General features: G+C 37.8%; 1 long non-coding RNA gene across 3 annotated transcripts in view; it reads left to right on the forward strand.

The window, feature by feature from the left end:
• The window catches only part of LOC108431839, a 205182-nt gene that overhangs the window by 29252 nt on the left and 152763 nt on the right, over positions 1 to 23167 (forward strand). Inside the window, exons 3-4 of one of the 3 annotated variants that reach the window (XR_001858179.1) lie at positions 10921 to 10984; positions 11601 to 11641. The exons of 1 other annotated variant lie outside the window; for it this stretch is intronic. This is a non-coding gene — a long non-coding RNA (uncharacterized LOC108431839). Of the gene's footprint in view, positions 1 to 10920; positions 10990 to 11600; positions 11642 to 23167 lie in introns of those variants that run through there. One more of the 3 variants, XR_001858181.1, reaches the window with a different exon arrangement.

The raw sequence follows: 23167 nt of genomic DNA on the forward strand, positions 1-23167 counted from the left end.
AAGAAAACTAATCAGAGTACGTTGTCATTTCTTTCTTTTTTTTTTAATGGCTGGTCCTCAAGCTTATCTTACATAAGTTTGTTTCACAGAAATTTCTTGAGCCAGGCTGTCGGGTTGAATCACTCCTTAAGGTTCTCAGCAGTCATTTTCTACAGATGGAAGTTGAATCAACTAAGAAATAGGCATACTGTATATCTCACTTTTAGTTCTCTTACAAGTCACCCATTGGTGGAGCAGTTGTTTCAATTGCAATTGATTTGCCTAATTTATAACCATGGGTGGTTCTGTTCTTCATTGGTAGCCAATCCACCATTTTGACAGATTATTATTATTAAGATCAGTTGCTCTGTACTTTCCATATCTGAGCAATTAATCACATCACTGCCTAACTGTGTTGCTAATTCATGTGGAAAGGGGAAAAAAAGACCCATTTTACTTAGGCAGTCTAGAGTTGTCTTTCATTTTAATGTGAATCATTCTCTTTTAGTTTTACTAGATGTTCGTCCTTTTTTGTGATAACATTGTGTGTGTGTGTGTGTGTGTTCATTGTATTACTGTCCAAAACACTGTGCAAAAGTCAGAGCCCACCCTTTAATTTTAAGTGTCATTAAAAAAACAAACTCATAAAGAGAAACTTTAACATTTTTTTTCCCGTATTTAATGTGACTACACTTTACCTTTTATTACAGTTTCCATTCTTTCCAGGAGACTTCCTTTAGTTTCTCAAAGAAGTCTGCAGGGATATTTTTCCACACCTCTAAAGTTCGGTTGCATGTTTCACTTCTCATTATGCAAGTTATCTCGAACTTATTCAGTGATTTGAAGGTCTGGACTCCGGGGAGTCTTTGTATTCTTTGTGAGTTCATTTTTTTGTGTTCTTTGTGAATTGACAGATTTGCTTCCTTTTATTATCAATTTTATTTTCTCAGTACCGGCTTTGTAGCAGCTACACATCCTTCCAAACACACAGCGTTGAGCGTCTTATCTGTGTATCTCTTAATATTTTGACTTCAGTTTTTTTGAAACTTAATTTTTTAACTTTACCCTTCTTTATTCAAGTGGACATCAAATCCCCACACAAAACATTGGTACTTGTACTGGCCATATTGTGCTGTTGCACTGTACTGTGTATGGCAAACACTTTCACTAATATAATACTATTACTATGTGTACATTTATCTATTATCCAGTAAGGCTCTAAGAGAAGTGTCAACTCACACCCCCCCCCCCCCCACCTCTTCATTCTGCTAGGTACTGACAGATTGACAGACTCCGTGCTTATCATTTTAAATGAGTCTCAATCATAGTAAAGTCACAGAGTAAATACTCTGACTATACCGAACATATGTACACATTAAAGATCTATGACCTATAGACCACAGTTGCACACTGGTAATGAAAATGCATTACAAATGATCATGCATGATCAAGCATGTAATGCAGCCAGATTAGATAGAACTGAGGATGTGATTAGCAGTCCCTTGATGTGGCTGATAAGAGAAATTTAATCTTAATGAAATAAAAGTTCTCATCGTTAAGTCTGTGTTCTTGCTCAGTTTCCCAGGAAATCTACCTTTTTCATTTTCTCTTCCCTGGTTTATACTGTAAGTTCTATAGATGTGGTAGCAGCATATCACAACAATCGAGTGAGCTCTGTCAACGTGTATTTTATACATTTTATGATTATTTCTATCTACAAAATGAAATATCAGTGAACGGAATAAGCATCAGGGTGGTCGTACAAGTTTCAGTACAATAGTGTTAGATTGGCTGCTTTTTTATTGAGCTAAGCAATTCAGAAAACGTTAGATTAGCTAATTCAAACATGATAAACCTACAACCCAAACCGTATTGTACGCAAGTATTGTTGGTCGACTGTGTAAAAAATAAAGGCGAGTTCCAGTCAAAGCAACTTTTGAAGACAAATCACTCACTTTAGCATGTCAGAAAAAGCAGGAAATATGTTTTACAAAAAAAAGGCAGAAGCCACAACAAATCAGTATCACATTTTTCGGTATTTAGTGTGTCCGCTCTTTGCCTTTACAGCTTCCGTTCTTTTCAGAAGACTTGCTTTTGGTTTTCCAAAGAAATCTGCAGGCATATTTTTCCACTCTTCCAATGTTCAGTCATAGACCTTGACTGCATATTCTTGCAATCCACGTAATCCCAAATGCATTAACGTTGTGGACTCGACTTTGACGTAGTCAGTCCATTGTTCTGAGAACATGAGCAGCTTTGTTCTACAAATTTTTATCTTGTCTATTTCCTTTTCTCAGTAGCAACTTTTTGACAGCTATACATCCTTTCAGACCCTTAGTGTTATTGTCTTCTCACAGTGGAAAGATAACAGACGCTAGCAGATTTTTTTTTTTCAAATTTGAAGCAAGACTGAAGCTGGATTTTTCTCTTCTCAAAGATGAAAGATGTACGTTCTGTTTAACTGATGGTGACAGTTTTAGTGGTATACCAGGATTATATGATTGTTAGCAGACGATTTTTTTGAGCAGACCATCAGTTTTTGAACTGTAGTTTGAGACTTATTTACTTTGACTTTCCACTTCTTAGTGCAGGTGGTTTATTATATATCTAGTAACTCCTGAAAAAATTAACTTGTATGTAGTGGCGGTTTTGAGTGGTAATTTAATAAATGGGTGGGACATGGGCACAGTGCTGTACCTTTCCAAAAGAACAGCTTGAATAGAAATACAGAAGTGGCAGTTCAGGAAACAAGTACTGACTAACTAACAGAACTGCACTCTTTACAAAAAAGGTTTTGTATTGTACTGAAAGGGTTCTTCTAATAGTGGAACTCCTTTATGTGCTATGTAGAGCCATTTTTCAATGGGTTCAATAACACACCATATACAACTGTATTTCCATCTTGGACACAACGATTTGACTAGACAAAAGCTGTTTATGCTGTCAGATGATTCTTGGAGTGTTTGGTAAAGGGAGAGGTACAGCTGAGTAAAATGTAGATTACTTTCCGCACAAATATAACTGAGTATAAGATGAATTATTATGATTTGAAAATACTCAGGAAAGTACATGGAAGTAAGTGTAACATTACTAGCCAGCTCTGTTTAGTAGCAGACCATATTGTTTTCTAACACATGTAACACTCTGAATCGATTAGTCAATAATGTATACATATGATTGAATATAACAATGCACGACTTAGGATAACCTTGCAATGCTGATGGTAATGAATCCCCATGTAAAATCTTAAATCCTGACATAAAATGATACTACTGTGAGAATCCACATTCTCCTCTCTTAATTGTTAAACACTTTACTTAAAGTGCAAAACTTTGCCTTTCACCAGAAGTTAATCTCCACGTCTGCTGTGGTGTATTCTTCCCAGCGCTTACATCAGTTTCTTTTCATTTTATTCTATTGAGAGCTCACTGCCATGAATATGGTAGGTTAGTTCCTTAGGAAATTCTTTTTGGGTTTCATTCCAAATGATCTCCACTGGCAAAGCACTGCAAGAACAAAAAAATCCCCCCCCCCCCCCCACCCCCCCCCCCCCCCCACCCCCCCTTGAACAGAATTGCATTTTGAAATTCTTATCAGATTTTAGATCAGATCAGATATTGTTAATGCATGCCCTAACTTAACATGCACTTCATTATGAGCATTACAATAAATTGGGCCAAGAGCCAGGTCCAACATGCAGTATGTTTTCTGCTACCTTTTTCCACTATTATTTCCTGTTGGCCTATATTAGGCCTATTGGGTCATTACACATTGGTATTGAGCAATCCCACCTCAAGATCTGCACTGGAGGGGCCTGAAACCCTCTTTTTTTGGGACCAGTTTCTGTAAAAATCAAGTCAATTTAAATATTGAGGCACTAAAATTGCATAAATAGGCACACAGATGTGAAATCTGGTAGGAAATTGTGGGAAAGTGTTTCCTAAACTTGCTTTGAATAAAATCCATCTGTTTATCTGCAGACCTTCTTAGCCCCCTTTAGCCTGTTCTTCAATGGTCAGGACCTTCACAGGACCACCACAGAGCATGTATTATTTGAGTGGTGCGTCATTCTCAGCACTACAGTGACACTGACTTCTCGTGTCTTGGTTTGTTTGTTTTTTTTTTTTTGACTGTTTGAAATTGCAAATTGTCATTATTTTATGTGACAAATGAATCAGTACAAGTGTTTTACAGTAACTTGGAAGAAAATTGTTATATTAACTAACTTTGAGAGTTGAGGACTTTCATTAGATTAATTTTGAAAGTTAAATGTTTTTCTATGACCTTTTAGTTACTTTGTTTTTTGGCTGTAGTTTTTTTTTTCCTGACGATGATAGTAATGGCACTACATTATCAAGTTTAGTAACAATGCACTTATGAGTATTTAAGCAAAATGTTCATAAACCAACATAATAAACCAAAGATGCGTGTCAAGATTCCATGTTGAAGTGATGACAAAAGAACCTCCCGAGACCTAAACCATGATGACTGATCATTTACATTAGGTGTGTTTAGCCCCACTTTTAGATTGACCAGTCTTTAGGGTTTAGTTCCAATGAACCCTGCTCTAGTATTCTGATACCCCTGAAAGCACTCAACAGGAGCAGATATAATGTTAGGCAGGTGGTCCTAACTGACATGAGGGAACCTGATCATGAGAGAACCTGAACCGGCTGACTGAAAATTGTTTATAATAAAACACTGATCTCCACAGTCCTTACTCTGCTTTATACTTCAGGTTTCCAAAGCCAAGTAAATGTGTGACAAAAACCTGGGTTCAGTGCAGATGTTAGTTACTTCTGTGTCAGCTAAACCTTCCTGCAGGTCCTTGGCTGTCATGTGAGGGTTTTGCTGTGCCTTTCTGGCCAGCATATGAGCAGTTCTGACATTTTTTCTTTTGGTCATCCAGATGTTTTTCTTGACTTCCACAGTCTTAACTTTCCTCTAACTCCCTTAAATACTGTCAAGGCTCGGAGGGTGAAGGCTAACACAGGCTTCCTCCGAGACCTGTGAAGCCAGACACCACATCTTTTCAAACTGCCGCTCACGCAACATCACTGGACAGCTGAACGCGCTCGGAGGAAATCGCCAACCGCCAGATCTGTTACGTCGGCTAACAGATGCCTGCGCTGACTAACCTCGTGTTGAGTGATGGGAGGAGAAGGGAGGGCCATCCTACCCAAACAGATAGATTGAGGCCAATTGTGCCCTCTCCCAGCTATGGATAGCTGTAGCATCACCAGGGATCAAACTTGTGATATCCTGATGATGGGGCCAGCGAATAGGCGGTTGAGCCACTCGGGAGACCCATATATGCAGTGTCGAGATTAAAATGAAAATCCGAATTCAGTAATGCAATTTTTTTTTTTCAATATTTGCTGTTTGGTGTACTAGTATTGATATTTCACATACAGAGATATTTAGATGTTTTCTGAGTAGCTTTGTTTCAATTAAAATATTTTTCTAGAACCGCATATTTGTTTAATGTGCTTGTGCAATAACTGTGTCAAAATGACTTGTATGCAATTTTACTCTATAACAATGCATTTAAATTGCATTAACAAAGAGAATACCAAGCTAGAAGGGCAAAATTCTAACTGAAATGGAAAGCAGTACCTTTCATTCTTTGCAATTATGTATTCTTGTCTGCTGTGCACATTCTGTGTGTAAATGCCTTTAAAAATGCATTTGACCAGACTACATTTTCAATTTCATTCCAACCTGTAAATCATCCCAGCAGGGCGGGGCCAACAGCTGAGCCAACTCTAGGGTTTCTGTGGCAGACAGAAATTACTCCACTGCTAGCATATTGCTAATTTCCAGTAGCATCCCTATGGAAATTTGTAGGGTTTATGGATGTAGTGGAGGTGGACATGTAGATGGTTGGTGTAAAAGTAGAGGAGGCAGTAGATAGGGCAAGATGGAGGCAGATGATCCGCTGTGGCGACCCCTAAAGGGAGCAGCTGAAAGAAGAAGTGTTACTCATTATTATTGAACCAGCCTGTTAGCCTATTAGCTCCCTGCTGATCTTGTCTAGTGAGGGCAGAGTATAGTCCAGTTTCAGAGAATATTAAGTATAAACCAGTTAAATACAGCCTGCAAAATGCATTTGTTTGCATTTTATTGACAAGGAATTCAATTATAATGATGGACTTTTTTCACACAGTGAGATGGTGAATTGCATGAATTTAATATTTTCATTTAAGCAGAGCAATTACCCCCAAGTTGGGGTTGTTCATTATCAAGTTGGGATGGCCCAAGATGTAGGCTAATGGAAAATATTGGTGGGAAAAGGTAGCCGAAAGCATTGAGGGTTGGACTGGACTGTGTTCTTGGCCTAAAGTTAGTTGCATTACAAGGCAGGAATAAACAACTGATGATGTATGATTAATAACAGAATAAATTATGGTCTAGTATTCCTTTTTGTAATCTTCCTATAAGCTTTTGATGGATTACAACTTGCTGTAATGCACCTAATTCAATTCATTAGCTAATTTTCAAGCACATCATTAGTTTTATCCAAGCATGTTACAGCTCTGAATCAGTTCAACTGTCCAGTGTTGTAGTTCACCAGAAAGAATATGGACACCTAGAGTTGGGCGATATGGCCAAAAATGTTGTCACTATAAACAAAATTTAAATCAGTCAATATTGATACATATTGCAATAGATGTCAAATCATTACTTCTTTCTAATTTGAAGGCTGATTTTTGCTCCTGTTTGGTTAATCACTGTTTTAAACTATCCTTTATGGTCAGAATACGATAAACACCACGCAGTGGAACATTTCACAAATCTGTCATGGGAGAGTGGGGGAATGTCTGGTTAGCTGTTTTGATCAGCTGGAAAAGCACGGCGGCAGTTTTTGTAAGTGTCATAATTTAATAAAACCGATTATTGTTAGCTGTCTAGTGACGAATGCTCAGCTAATCTGTTACAAATGCTAAACAAGTGGCCAAAAACAGTGCTGAACAGTTTCTCAACAACATCAACTTGGTACAAACAGCAAATATTAGCTGGGTCAGTATGTCAGATGGTCACACCGCCTTACTGGCATCAGTCTTGCCGCGTCCATATCAGAGCATATCACAATATTCGAACATCAGCTAGCAGATGACTGGATTTATCTATAGAAGTTTGAGGGCTGAACCAAAATATATGTAACACCAGTCCTCCTTTCAGGTACGTTTAAACTAAAAGCAGTGCTTTTGTGTTGTTTGATCCACAGTATCAGCAATTCGGTGTGTTGTGCAAGTGACGGAGCTGCTTCAAGTTAGCCAGCTGCTAAAAACAGCTATCCTGTGAAGATGGCGCTCTCCCACTCTCCAATGCCTTACAGTGTCCTTAGTTTACTTTTGTTTAAATCAGGGGTGTAACTAACATGAACTCACTTCTTTCTTCCACTTTCATTGATTGGGAATGCACCAATACTTAAATATGACTTTTTGACGGATAGTGAGGCTTGTGGTTGATTTAACGCTGCTAATGCTTGTTAGGATGTACAGAAAGAGGCGAGTTCACTGTACGTCAGCACAGCTATGCCACTTATCTCATCACTCACCGGAGAACCGATCGTCGTAACTCTGCGTTTCAGACGTTGCTAAAGTATATTTGGTCACCCTTTTTTACTCGTTGCCCCCTCCCTCTCTAATCATGTTGAAAAACGCTGAAGTGCACACTTTCCTGGTGACAGCAGAGTAGTGTCGCATTCCTTGCAGTAGAAAACGCCACAGGGCTTTCACTGAACATGGAAGTGTATTATATCAAACATTTATCGAACCTTTCTTCTCGCTCTATCTAGGAAAAATTATATCACAATAATTATTGTTATCGTATTATTGCTCAGCAAAATCCAGCCAAATTTTAACTTTGTGATAAAATATTTTAAACTTTGACACAATTTCGCTAAATACATAAAGTGCTAATGAGTCCTTGTCCCACTGCCTGTCTTCAATACATTCAGTTGTATTCTGTATTTATGCCGTTTTGTCAGTCTTATCATGCCAATGTAAGTGGTTTCTGACAGCAAGTTTGTACTGCAGTTTTTATATTTTTACAACACATTCATTTTAGGGTGAGTAATGAAAGTGCTGTACCTCAGAGTAAATACAAATTCATATGTATTAAGCAGTGTATTTTATGGAAATAGTAGAAGCAACATTAGCTATTGAATGCTCTCTCTCTCTCTCTCTCTCTCTCTCTCTCTCTCTCTCGCGCTCTCTCTCTCTCTCTCTCTCTCTCGCTCTCTCGCTCTCTCTCTCTCGCTCTCTCTCTCTCTCGCTCGCTCTCTCTCTCGCTCTCTCTCGCTCTCTCTTTCTCTCTCTCTCGCTCGCTCTCTCTCTTTCTCTCTCTCTCAAAGCCACACAAAATAACAAAATCAAATATTGGCTGTGGGTTTTTAACGTGGGAGCTCCTTGTCACTGCAGTCATCTCTAGTCATCGTCAGTGTGAACAGGCTTGGCACAGCAAGGCTGTCAGGTAGAGCCCGTATTGACACTTCACGCTGTGGGAAGTCAATTCAAGCAGACAAACATCGCTACTGTACCACAGGAGAACAGGTCAGGAGCCTATGCAGTGTGTTGCCGATATAAAGCAACCTTAGCGTGTAGTGGCAGCTCCCTTGGGCATGAACACATCAGCCTAGTTGGAAAGGAAGGGAATTCGCTGTGGTAGGTGGTTAAAGAACATGGGGCTTGCCATTTGGGTGAAAGTACACATGCAGGAGTGTAAGGACTATGGACTGGGGAAAAAAAACTGTACTTAAGCCTCTGCTCTCCATTTTTTAGGTTTTTTTATTTTTTAAATATTATATTGTGGTAAAATTCTCTTTAATATTTCTGTATAGGGGACGTTTGTAATGTCATTTAAGCTTTAATGAGCCAGTACTTGATAAATTGGCTACTTATTGCTGCATTGTTAAGCAGTATCAAAGGTGAATGAAGCATTTTCCATAGCGCTTGCAATGCTCTCATTAAGCCTTAGCAATCAGTAGCTGGCAATTAACTGGTTGCTCATTTCTACTTTATTAAGCATTAATAAAGGTAGATTAAACATTTACCCAGCGTACCTTTGTGTATTAAACAACAAACTTCACAGCATTTTTAGTTCATTGTTATGCTTTTATTAAGCCTTATTAAGGCTAAAGCTGGAAACTACCTGATCAAGCCAGTAAAATTGGCTGGCTGCATATTACTATATTATTATTATGCAGTGGTTAAAGTGAATTAAGTAATTCTAGAACATTTTTATGTGTATTGTATAGTCCAGGGCTTCCCAGCCTTTTCTAACACATGGCCCACACAACAGACCACAAAAGCTTACACAGTCCCTCAAAATTTAAACAACTAGATTGTTTAACGTGCAGACAATACAAAAAATGTATGTAGCCTGTCCATTTTGCTTGATTTTAACACAACACAATAAGTACTAATAAATTACCAGCTATTTTCTAACTCTCCTAATGAGTTGGCTGATGTTCTGGAGCTACCAAGTGCTGAATGACATTAAAGTTGTGAAAGTGGCTCAGTTCAGTAGTTTTAGCCTTTTTTGGCTTCAAATCTTAATAAAAACAGACCTCTGAGCACAATGGTGAAGTTTAGTCATTTACATACAAAATGTGCAGTATTTTCTCACAGCAGTAAATTGGATTGATAATAATGCAAATGGTATTTTTCTAATGATAATGTAACATTTTTGTACGTATTTTATACATATGTTTGATATTTGTGAGTTTTGCTGGTTAAAAAAAATAAAAAATTGCCCTTTTTTTCCAGCTCCTGAATGAGGTGCTGAAACTGTCTATAGTCCTTTTACTCTTCTACAATGGAAAGAAGCCTACTCAATGTGAGGTTTGCCCATTTTGTGAGGAGCAAAGGAGATCTTTTGGCTCCTGAAGACATTCTATCTTTTCGTTTTGTCAGAGTGCAACAAACCTCGGTACTCATGTATTTTCTTCATTTCAGTTTATAGTTGGTTTTCTTGCGTTTCTCAGTCTGAGATGTGGTGATTGTTTCATTTGTAGGTAGCCCAGCCTTGGCATTTTTCTTTTTGAAAGACCCTGTTTGTTACCATTTATCCATGATGGATAAATTTCATGCAAACAAAAATGAGAAATAACTTGCACTAAAAATGTAAACATTGCTAGCATTTTTCCAGACTAATAAATGCGGTCGACATAAATGTGGTGTTCTACTTTTGCAAATAATTTGCATGTCGGTGCTGTGCTGAGACCTCAACACCTCAACATAGTCTTTTAAGCCGTGGTTCTATGGTACATTGGTGGTTTTGGTAGGGTTGCCTGATGAGAATATGACATGGCCAAAACTATGTAGACATCCCTTCTACTTAGTAGGTTTGGCTATTTAAGCCACACGCATTAGGCTCTCCTACCTAACCACTGCTAGAACCATCAATGGACCTCAGAACCATGGCTGACTTGTTTGTGGTTGTGGTGGTTGTTGTTGTTGTTGCACAGCAGTGAGGTTTGGTTTTAGACATTGTTGTTCGGAAAATTAACATAATATTAAATAACATGTTTACAAATTAAATGATGGATCTATAAAGAACTACAAAAAACAACTTTATGCTAATGTTTGGTGCTAATGTGTGAAATGATTTTTTTCTTGGCTTGTCATTTTGTATTTTTGTATTTAATTGTTATTACTTATACTAAATCATCAGTAACTATTGGTTTACTGTTCTATTCTAAATCTTTGAATTACAGTTGCATTAATCTGTTTTGTGTAAAACATTTCAGCCAATAGACCCCTATAGTTCTGAGAAGTAACTAAGGGATGTTAATATGTGAAGATGAAGTGTATAATGCAAGTCAGAAAACAATGTGCAATACAAAGTAACACTTCTTGTTTGACATCATTATTATATTAATAGCACAGAAGTAATTTTAGTAAAAGGGTTTTTGTTTGTTCCTGTTGTCTGCAGGGCTTGATGAAATTATTAAAATTTGGCACGAAAGCAACAACTGCACCACTTCCACAGTAAGAAAGTAAGGTAACTGTTATCTAAATACAAAACACCAACATGGTAAAAACATTTTTTTCCAGTTTTTTTTTTCTTGTGAAAACTAATGTAGAATAAAAAAATAAGAGGTGATGAAACACACCAAAAGCACAAAGCATTCTAGATAGCTCCTCTCCCAAAGCTATGTTACTTAAGACAGTGAGTTCCTGTTGTTTGAATTTAAGAAGTGTGGTAATGTGCCACCAGGTGTTTTAGCACTACACAACTATCACTCTTTTGTTGCGTTGTTCCAACTTTTTTGAAACATGTCGCTGGCATCAAATTCAAAATGGACACAGATTTTTCAAAATACGATAACATTTGAGTTTCCACCTTTTGATATGCTGTCTGTGTACAGTTTTAAATTGAATATAGGGTGTAAATGATTTGCACATCATTTGCATTTTATTTATACTTGCATTTTGTTTGTACATTGTGTACAGCACCCTAGCATTTTTGGAAGTGGGGTAGTAAGATTATATCTGCTGATATTATTGGTTATTGGCAATTGTAGCCCTCCAAAATTGATATTGGTCACACAATTTTAATCTTGTTTGTGTCCTAATATATAACAGGTGTAATAAACAGTGTCCACTTTCCAGGAAACTTCATCTAGGAATGCTCGGATCTGACACCCATAATGTGGTGGTGTACCATCTTGCTGGAAAAACTCAGGGAACGTGCCAGCTTCCAAAGTGGATTGGTCGTCGTGGGCCAGTTGAATGGCCCCCAAGTTCTCCCGATCTGACCCCCTAAGACTTTTATCTTTGGGGTCATCTGAAGGCAATTGTCTATGCTGTGAAGATACGAGATATGCAGCACCTGAAACTACGGATACTAGAAGCCTGTGCCAGCTTTTCTTCTGCGGTGTTGCTATCAGTGTGTGAAGAGTGGGAGAAGAGGGTTGCACTGACAATCCAACACAATGGGCAGCACTTTGAACACATTTCATAAGGGGTCAGAAACTTGTAAATAACTCAAAGAATAAAGTTACCAAGTAAACCAAGCACACCATTGTTTTTCTTGTGAAATTCTCAATAGCTTTGGTGTCACATGACCCTCTTCCCATTGAAAAAACTAAAGTTGTATCCAAAATTTCCGACTGCAAAATGGCCACCATGGTCACCACCCATCTTGAATAATTTTCCCCCTCCCATATACTAATGTGCCACAAACAGGAAGTCAATATCACCAACCATTCCCATTTTATTTGGGTGTATCCATATAAATGGCCCACCCTGTATATTAGGACACAAACTCAAGACATAGAAAGGTAGATTATGTACACAGTTACATAACTACCATGACAGTTATTTAACTGTATACATAATCTACGTTTCTATGTCTTGAGTTTGTGTCCCAACTGTTTTGAGTTAAACAGTGAGATATTAAGTACAAGTCTTAACAGATCAGTACAATGAATTACAAGTTCATTTTAGACATAGTTTACTTTTAACAATGAACATCACATATGGTGTGTAATATATTACCTAATTTTATATTTAATCAGTATTGAAATGCTTTGAAGCACAGTGGCGCAGTTGGTAAGGCACTCAACCTGAACAAAATATTGCTTGTTTGAGTGTAGAAGAGGATAACAGGAACTCTGCTACAAGACCACCGTCTCCCTGCTGTGGGCCTTCAAATGTTCACTGTAATGCAGAGCTGTCCTTCTCCTGGAGATGTGCCCTCATACAAAGTTTAGTTCAAACTCTGCAGGCAGAGTAGGTCACCCGGAATTGTCAGACATCCCTACCGTAATCCAAAGAACTGAAGAGTAGCCCTAGTTAAAATGTTGCTATGGTGCGCTATAATCACAGGAAAAGGTCAATACTTAAGCCATGAAGTTTCCTGTTTTTGATTGCTGTGCTAAACATGACACAAACCACGCCAATACACTACTGAGACTTCTTTTGTCTCCAGTGCCCCAGCATATTTTCATTGAACACTGCATAGCTGTGCAGGTATTATTAGCATAAAGATACAAAGGTTTGTCTTTGCTTAACAAAAGGTCAATCACTGAGCAGTCAGAGTAATGTTAGCGCTTATGTTGGGGGCTAACCAAATGTAGCCCGCCACAAAGGTATATTAGACTGTTAAATCAAAGGCAGGAGTTGTTTACTTATGTAGTCTAATTGGTTTAATAGACCAATTATATTCTAGTTCATTTTCAAATAAAAGGGACATTGTGCAGGTGATAACTTCTCATTTTGCGAGCACATTATCTAAGTAGTACGATTTGATGATGCAAGAACAAAAATATATGAATAGCATGTATTTTGTCTCAAATGGTTGATTTTCTAAAAATTAAACTGTGAGAAGACTTGGGGGAAACAAAAACCTGTCCAAAGCAAATAATACTGTCTTCAGTATCCACATCTGTATTTGAGCCAGTAAAAGTGGTCCAACCACGCTCAATTAAACTCTTTTGTGCCTAGAGCGTTCAGTCAATAAATACATCTCAATTGAACATCCAAATGTTTTTGATTTTGAAATCTTTCAACCCAACATTTAGTGGTCAAAAAACAATGACCAAGCCTAAAAACTAGCCATCTAATATTGAACAGCTACAGAGGCACAGCCTTACTCTGAGACAGGTTTGATAAATGGTAAAAATTGCTGTGTATTTTTTTTTATTATTATTTGTTGTTTTATACTATAAGTTTCTGGCAATAGTAGTAGATTGTGAATGAATGATGCAAGCTGATGAGATCTGCTTCGATTTTTCCATGGTCAAAAAGAATGTTTCTTTTCATTGATCCTTGAATGTTAGTGCCTTACTCAAGGATGGAACAACAGAATAGAGGAGCAGGGCATAGATATTAGAACCTTTAACTCTGCAGTTTATTTCTGGTGCACTGGGTGAGCTCACAAGCCTATGATTGTGACTAATATGAATTGGTGGAATTTGCAATAATGCCACTGTTATAAGGTATCTCGGTCTTTAGAAAGCATTTGTGCTTTATTCACACTTGATACTGTATATGTGTTGAATGCCTTTCAGGTTCTACAGTAACAGAATTTAAACTCCAAAGAAGCTGAAATGCAGAGAGATGGTAGCTTAAACTCACGTTGAAGTAAAAGTGATGCTATTTCATTTAAATACTGACTCAAGTAAAAGTAGCTGTAGAAAAAGTGAAAAAGTAAAGTATCAAGTAAAAAAAATGGTAGAGTTCTCATTAGAATGTATTGCTGTGAAGTCACTATTCTCTAGTTTAAACATTTTGGTGTAAAAATGCCAGAGCTCAGAGCATAACAGAATGAAATTAAACCTCAAAAAAGGAATCGGCAGGGTAGAATATCTAGGATGGAACCGAGCAAAAAAAGAAGAAAAGTTACTTTCCTCACAAATACACACGTGTAAAATTATTCTCCTTTGAAAGAACGTAGAGAAATCATTATCTCAATTTCGATGAAATGGTCTCTCAGACATCAGGCCACATACTGGTTATCATTTTGAATGATGGGTTTCACTCAGTGGATGTATAGTTCCTGTCACCACTACTGTGAGTAATACGGAGTCATTTAATTTCTCTAGAAAGGACCGTTTCTCATCAAACCCATCCGAATGACTTTGTTTACATCATAATGATTTAATTATGCAGAATTTTAGCAAAATTGATGGAAATCCTTTTTTAATAAATGTAACTGACAAAATGTAACTACTTCCTGTATTTGGCATAAGGCTGTTTATCTATGGCTTTCATTGATATTTGAGTGATGATCTTGCTTCTACTGTGCTGAATGTAGCCTGTGATTCAGTACAATTTAATTATCCATCCACTGATGTGTGCATAAGAGAGAGGGAGACCATGAGTGTGTTAATGTGTGCGTTTGTGTGTGTGTGTGTTTGAGAGGGAATGAGTGAGAGAGAAAGACAGAGAATGACGGGTGTTTAATCAACCTCCCATTCCCCAGGCATCGCTCCTCTTCATTCTTCTCTCCTTCTTTCTTTTCTATTGAACCAATTTCCGTCAGGTCAGACAAAGTGGTGTGACACATTAGCAAGGGTACCACCTTCTAATTACGGAGAGGTGGCAGCGCATGCTTTGATCTGCTGTTTCCTCTGCTCCGCATGACTGCCGTGGGCTTTTGAGCCTACAAAATATACTCGTGCACACATACTCGTGGGCACACACACACACACACACACACACACACACACACACACACACACAGTCAACTCAAATCAGGCTTTAATGGAAGCAGGTAAGGCCTAGTCCACAAACTGAGAGAGTGTGATGGAGTGAATGTTTTTCGAAAAGTATTTCAATAAACATACATTTAGCTTGTGGTTTTATAAAAATACTTAACAATTTGCTGAATGTTGTGTATTAGTTTGAACAGCTTAATGAACACAGATGGTCATATTGTAATTTTCTTAGTGAGCATTTGGTTTGGCCTTCCCATGCTCCCTCCATGAATGACTTCTGTTATAGGAACTCTTGGAAGGTTGGACAGACTGGACAGGCTTTACAGAACATTGGCAGAAATATCATTTAAGCTAAATTAGAAGCTGTAGCATGGTTGTCAGATATCTGTACCTGTTTTTAGACTACAATACTGAAAACTACATGAGCACGGTTTTTGATGTTTTGTCCTTTATTTATTTATCTATTTATTTATCTATTTATTTATTTATTATATAAATATGCGTGCTCTAAATTTGATATATGGAACATTTTGCAAAGAAATTGAACAAAGTACTGAAAAATGCTACTATTCCGTCACCTTTCCATTAACACTTAATAATCATTTGGGGACTGAAAACACCAGTTGTTGTAGTTTTGAAAGCAGAACTTTTTGCCATTATTCGTTTTACATTTGCTACACATGTTCACTGGGAGACAAGTCCGGACTGAAGACAAGCCAGTCTAGCAACTGTGCCCTCTAATTACACAGCCATATTATAAGATGTGCTGAATGCAGCTTTATCTCTGTAAGGCGCGCTCCAAAATGTGTGTGTATATCTGTTAACATTAATGGTGCCTTTACAGATGTGCAAGTTAACTGTGCTATAGGTACTAATACACCCCCATACTTTGAGCATAGTACCACAGTATGTTTTTCACTGTGCATGAGACCATTTCCGTTGAGCTTGTGTCCAGGGAAGTCAGTGGTGTTTCTGGATGTTGTTCACAGCTGCCGGTGTGCGTAGTACAGTCTTAATTGACGTATCCACAAATTTAAATTAACAATGTTCATTTACGATGTGCAGGTTGTCAGTCTTTTTGTGGTGATATCCACCACAGAAGCTTGCTGGTTTTTAGTGCAGTGTTGGCTCAAGGATTGAATGTTTTGGGCATTTAGTTGTGGCTTTCTGCCTTGCCTTTTATGCATAAAGGTTTCTCCACATTTCCCGGATCCTTTATTTTATGCACCGTAGAGGGTGAAATACCTTACAAATACACATTATAGAACATTTTTCTTAATCTGCTGGACTATAGACAAAGCAGCGAGCCTTAACCCATCCTCGTTCGTAAAGGACCTTTCCTAGATGCTCCTTTTACAACCAAGCATAATTGCATCAGCTGTTTATGAAGCTTTTCTGAACCATTTAAAATGTTTCTGGCCTTAAATTGTCCCTGTGCCTTTTTTTGGAATGTGTTGCATGTATCAATTTCAGAACAAGTATATATTGTTAAAACAATGAAGCTGATAAGGTGAAGCATTAAATATCTTGCCACAGGATTTTCATTTAAATACAGGTCAATGATGATTTACTAATTGTTTTTTTCTGCTTTTATTTCTATACATACTGTCCCAATGTTTTTGAAATTGACATTATAAAATGTGTTTAAATAATGTGCTACAAATTCTCATTAGTTCAAATAGGATTATTGCACATTTATACTTCTCCACAGTTGCAGGAAAGGAATGCATTTCTTCGCAATGCACAAACAAGTCCATTGTACCTCTACCTCTATTAGCCATGTATTGCATGTACACTGTACAGCTTTGTGGTAAATATCAGAGCCCTAGTTCAAACTGACAGTATTGTTACAAAGCTGAAACCTGAGGTAGTTACATCAAAAATTGTCAGTGTAGTCGGGTGTGATGAAATCAAATTGTCATTTTGGAACCACAATGCTCGGAGGTACAGTCAGGATGTTTAAAGAACACGTTTTCCATTGTATCTTTTCTTACATCCATCATCCAGAGCCTTAATGCATGGTTATATGGTGAGAGTTTTGGCAAGCTGGAAGACAAAGATAAAAGCATGATAAAACCATTAAATTCAGCAGACAGTCTCTTTCTTGAACCCACACTTATACTCGCTCCTTCTTTTGCTAAAAATTCCCTTTCTCATCAAGCACTTGCCGATTCCCTTGGTGGCTCGGGACAGATAAAGGGGAATCCAACTTAATTTTCTCCTTTTTTTTTTTTTAAAACATTAGTTTAATGCTAGAGATCATGGACCCATTTAAAATGCAGAAAGCTGTTAAAGTGGAGAGTTCAAACCTGCCAATGACATTGAACTTAAAAGAGCAGTGTGCCTTTTTTTTGCCTGTGAATTATACATCCTTTTTTTTTGGTTCCCAAATGGCGCTGGGCAGAAATGAAGGCCACAGCTGTCATCTTATTACTTAAGCTTGTTGACAGTGTGTTGAGGCTTTAATTGACGTCCATGCTATGCCTGCAAATGTGGTCTTGCCTAGACTGTAGTGAGGTTGGACAAGCTTTGCAAACATTTAATCTCATTTATGTTGGTAGGTAGTACTTTAGATTCTTTATATGACATTGAGTTAACACTTTCAAATCTTGAATAAGGACTTGAACTTTGTTTCTTATGTAGGTAATGAGATTACCCAGACACAGATATAGGATCAGTATCTGCTACGATACTGTCACATAAATGTAGTGTTACCTATGGGGATGCTAATTAGTGGTGGGCGTTATACTGAATGTATACTGGTGCGATGTGAATTTTGCTGTATCGCCAATACCATGATAAGCCCAACCCAGCAAACTGCAAACAGTGGTGCACATACAAAACAAGTGTATGCCACATGCATCAAGCATCGTTAAGTATTGCCATTCATGCTGTGATGTTCATGCATATTTTTACTTTGCGAGACTTTCCATTCAGACTCTGGTTTTGTCTGCTGGACAAAACAGATCTATCACATCACCCTTCTAGCCAGATTTGCGGTTCCCCCATCAAATACAGCTAGTTCTAAAGTTCAGTGTAGGTAGAAATTATACAGTGTCTTCTACTGTATTAATATCTTGTTTTTTTACATGCTGTGAGACGGTTACATTTAGAGATATTTTGGGTCATTTTCAGACTGCTACCGTTTGTGTTTGCTGCTCAGTCACACAGTGAGCTGCAGAGTGAAGTTTAAGTGCCCCTTATAGTCCCACAACGGGGAGATTTCACCTCCGCATTTAACCCATCCGTGAAGTGAAACACCACATACTCTCTAGTGAGCACGCACACAAACACACACGCACTAGGGGGCGGTGAGCACACTTGTCCGGAGCAGTGGGCAGCCCAATCCGCAGTGCCCGGGGAGCTGTTGGGGCTTGTGTGTCTTGCTCAAGGACACCTCAGTCATGTGCTGTCTGCTCTGGGGATCGAACTGGTGACCTTTCGGTCACGAGGCTGGTTCCCTAACCTCCAGCCCATGACTGCCCCCAGAAGCAGCAAGAAAGTTTTACAGATATACCTTTTATCAAATGAATAAACAATTTACCCTGGACATCATTCTGACTTGTAGTTGGGAAATCATTTCCAGTTTGGTGAACAAGGAAACCATTTAGCACAATGAAGAAGAATGAATCAGCTCAGAGAACCCATCCAACAGGCGTGGAGTAAACGGAATGTAATAACAAGCCTAAAATAGTATGTTATCTTAGTTAGATGTAGCAAACAGTAGTGTTTTTAGACACCAAATAAGGGTGCAAAGTGGAATTAAGGATGAGTGAAGAGTAGGGGTGTAGCGATACATTGACACATTACATTGCGATATAAACATTTGACTGTGTGTCATGGAGATGGACAATATCAAGTGCATTCTACTTATTATGCCATTTTTTGAAAACCAGAGAGCGAAATCAATTTTCCCCCCACAGCACATCATAAGTCATTGTCCCTTACACCACAGTCTTGCAGCTGCTCCTGTTCTACAATGAAAACGTGCCATCATTTTCTGTAATCAAAAACGATGGATTTTGACTTCTAGTTAACATGCTGGAGCCCAAGTACAGCATTCGGTCATGTCTGTGCTTCAGTCGCTCTGTTTTATCAGCACTGTACAATGATACAAAAGCAAACGTGATACAAGCTTTGAAAGAGGCACACAGAGTAGAGATAAGACAGATAGACTTTGAAGGCTACTCAGAGTTATGTCATTAAAGTGGCATGTGTGAATCACAGGAGAGTCGGGAATGGTGTTGCGAACTCCAAACTTGCTTGAACTCTTGAACAACAAGCAGCCATAATGACTGCTCTTGTGAGTATAGAGATATTGTTGAAATGCCTGTGTGAATGATGCTTTGAACAGCTCCGTCAGTGATGCCGAGGATATTGCGAAACTTTTGAAAAGTCTGAAAATGGCCACCACCGTGCTATCCAACGAAGAGTATGGAGCCATACTGAAAGACATCTCAATCAGACACACTGGGGTACATGATTATCTACTGGATTGCATGGCACTGAATCCCAAATTTCGAGCTCTGTCCCATCTATACCACGAGCAGTGTGAGGGTGTTTTTCACAGGCTAAAGAATAAAGCAGTCTACAACCCCTGGCAAAAATGATGGAATCACTACTCTTGGAGGAAAATCTTTCAATTGTTTAATTTTGTAGAAAAAAGGTAATCACAGAGACATTCCACACAACCTTTTTTTTTTTTTTTTTTTTAAGGAACCTGTAAAACTGTGGTGTTAAATGCGATGCGGTCAAAAAATTTGGGTGCACCTTACTTTTGTGCTGGTGTACCTAAGAAAAAAAGTTAGCCACACTAGTGCAACCAGTGCTTCCCTTTTACAACCTTCCTATCTTTTTTCTACTTGGTCCAGATTTTAGACACAGCTGACTGGGAACAACCAACATCTTTTGCAACATTCCGTGATGATTTACCTTCTTGAAGAAGTTTTATAATTCTCTCCTTTGTTTCTACTGACATCTCTCATGTTGGAGCTATGATTCATGTCAGTGCACTTTGTGTAATAGTTCTCCAAGTTCTCCAAGTTCTCCAACACTTTTTTTAACTGAAGAATAATTAACAGATTTAATCTGATGCAGGTGTTTGTTTTAGAACTGCAAATTACAGAGCGATTCCATAATATTTTCCTCAGCATTTAGTGATTCCATATTTTTTTTTCCTCTACTTGATGTACAAACACAATGGTGACTGACTAGAACAATTATATGTATTTATTTTATTGTTTTCTTAATGCTAAAATGTTGGAATTTTGAAAAAGGTTTTGTGGCATGTCTCTGTGATTAACTTTTTTTCTACAAAATTAAATAATTGAAAGATTTTCCTCCAAGAGTGGTAATTCCATAATTGCCATGGGTTGTAGCTGCAGCAAACAGAGGTATTTGTTTACTTTCCAATTCTCTTTGCATGCATGTCTGTTATTTCAAGAGGCATAGCTTAATTTAGGTGTATACCAGACACATTTGAAATAAATAAATAAATATATATTTATTTCACATATACACACAGACACACACACATCCATATACATATATACACACACACACACACACACATATATATATATATATATATATATATATATATATTATACACATATACATACACACACATATACACAGACACACATCCATATACATATACACACACACACACACACACACACATATATATATATATATATATATATATATATATATATATATATATTATACACATATACATACACACACATATACACAGACACACATACATATACACACACACACACACACACACATACACACACACATATATATATATATATATATATATATATATATATATATATATATATATATATATATATATATATATATTATACACATATACATACATACATACACACACATATATACACAGACACACACACACATCCATATACATATATATACACACACACACACTCACCGGCCACTTTATAAGGTACACCTTGCTAGTAAAAAGTTGGACCACCTTTTGCATTCAGAACTGCCTTAACTCTTCATGGCATACTTTCAACAAGGTGTTGGAAACATTCCTCAGAGATTTTGGTCCATATTTTCATGATAGCATCACGCAGTTGCTGTAGATTTGTCGGTTGCACATCTATGATGTGAATCTCCCGTTCCACCACATCCCAAAGGCGTTTTATTGGATTGAGGTCTGGTGACTGTGGAGGCCACTGGAGTACGGTGAACTCATTGTCATGTTCAAGAAACCAATTTGAGATATGAGCTTTGTGACATGGTGCATTATCCTGGCCATCAGAAGATGGGTACACTGTGGTCATAAAGGCACGTGGTCAGCAACAATACTCAGATAGGCTGCAGCATTTAAAAAATGCTCAATTGGTACTAAGGGGCCCAAAGTGTGCCAAGAAAATATCCCTCACACCATTACACCACCACCACCAGCCTCAACCGTTGATACAATGCAGGATGGATCCATGCTTTCATGTTTCACCAAATTCTGACCCTACCATCTGAATGTCACAGCTGAAATCGAGACTTGTCAGACCAGGCAACATTTTTCCTATCTTTTATTGTCCAATTTCGGTGAGCCTGTGCGAATTGTAGTCTGTTTCCTGTTCTTAGCCGTTCTGAAAGCAAAACCTTTTACTAGCAAGGTGTATCTAATAAATTGGCCGGTGTGTGCGTGTGTATACACACACACACTCACGTTTAATAACATTTAGTTTGAAGCTGTTTTCCACTTTTGCATATGTGAAAATGCGGCATGACCTTAGGTTGTGCTTTGAGACCTGTTCTATCTCTACTATGACTATGTGGGAGCAAGGGCTGTTGATGGAGACCTCAAAAATGACCCCCAAACAATGTGAAAATGATCAGGAACCCTCCTCTCTTGGCACAGACAAACAGTGTAATGGAGGCAGAAATTCAAATGTACAGAAAAACTGTCCTCTCAAATGGTGGAAAGAAAATTGTCAGTTGTACAAAACATGCCTCTCAATTTTTGGTACTTCTGTTCCAAGTGAACACGTTTTTTCCGACAGAAGGAGTCATTGAAAATGCTCAGAAATCTCAGCTTCTGTCTGAAAATATGGACATGTTGAATTTTCTGGGTGGGTAAAAAAAAAAAAAAAAACCTGTCCTGTCCTAGGTAAGGAATGTAGGCTAATGCTTGAGTGTTTAAAGGCTGAGCTTAAACTCAGTGGTAGTCTTGTCTTTTAATTTCACTAATTTTCAATTTAAGATTGAACACTAAATTTGGTGAAACTTTTACAATAGCATATTTTGTTGCAGTAGAATATATTGTGATATAAATTACTTCATCTCACCCACCCCTAGTACTGATACGTATGACAGATACTACAGAACAAAAGCAGTAAAAATGCTCATGTCAGCATTTTTAGTGCCAGTATTTTGTGGAAAAGCAGTAGCAGTTGGTGATGCATTGTTTGGAATCCTTCCTAAGCTATTGATTTCACAGATATGTCACAAAAACTCCATATAATGTAACATGCAAATAGCATAAACAGCTAACCTTAGTAACTTGCCTCAAAGGCTGATCCAGCCCTAACGCGTGTTCTCTTGTCTCCTACTGTGTAGTCACTTACAGTGTAGGTTGTTGTTGTTAGTCCAGATTGTTATTGAGGGAGCAAACTTTAGAGACATATGGAAGCAACTGCCAGTATCTTGGGGTAATGATAGCCTTTCTTTTAGCCTTTAGTATATCAGCTCACTAGCCGGGCCTGTGCCAACTAGTCTCATCTTTGGTTCACCTCCATCAGTAAGCTATATCACACAGCAGTAGAGGGGTCTTTTGCTTCAGCAAAACTGAGAAAGAAAATCATCTGAAAAGATGATGATTTTTTTTGTTTTGTTTTTTTTTTTGCAATTTAAGTTTTCATTTGTATTAAATGGCCATTTTTACTGGAAGTTAAATAAATTAAATTGAAGGGTGGTCTCAGACTTTGGTACAATACTGTACATCAATCTTGTTCTTTCACATGCATGCAA

The sequence above is a fragment of the Pygocentrus nattereri genome, chromosome 26, assembly GCF_015220715.1.
Source record: "Pygocentrus nattereri isolate fPygNat1 chromosome 26, fPygNat1.pri, whole genome shotgun sequence".
Lineage (NCBI taxonomy): Eukaryota > Metazoa > Chordata > Actinopteri > Characiformes > Serrasalmidae > Pygocentrus > Pygocentrus nattereri.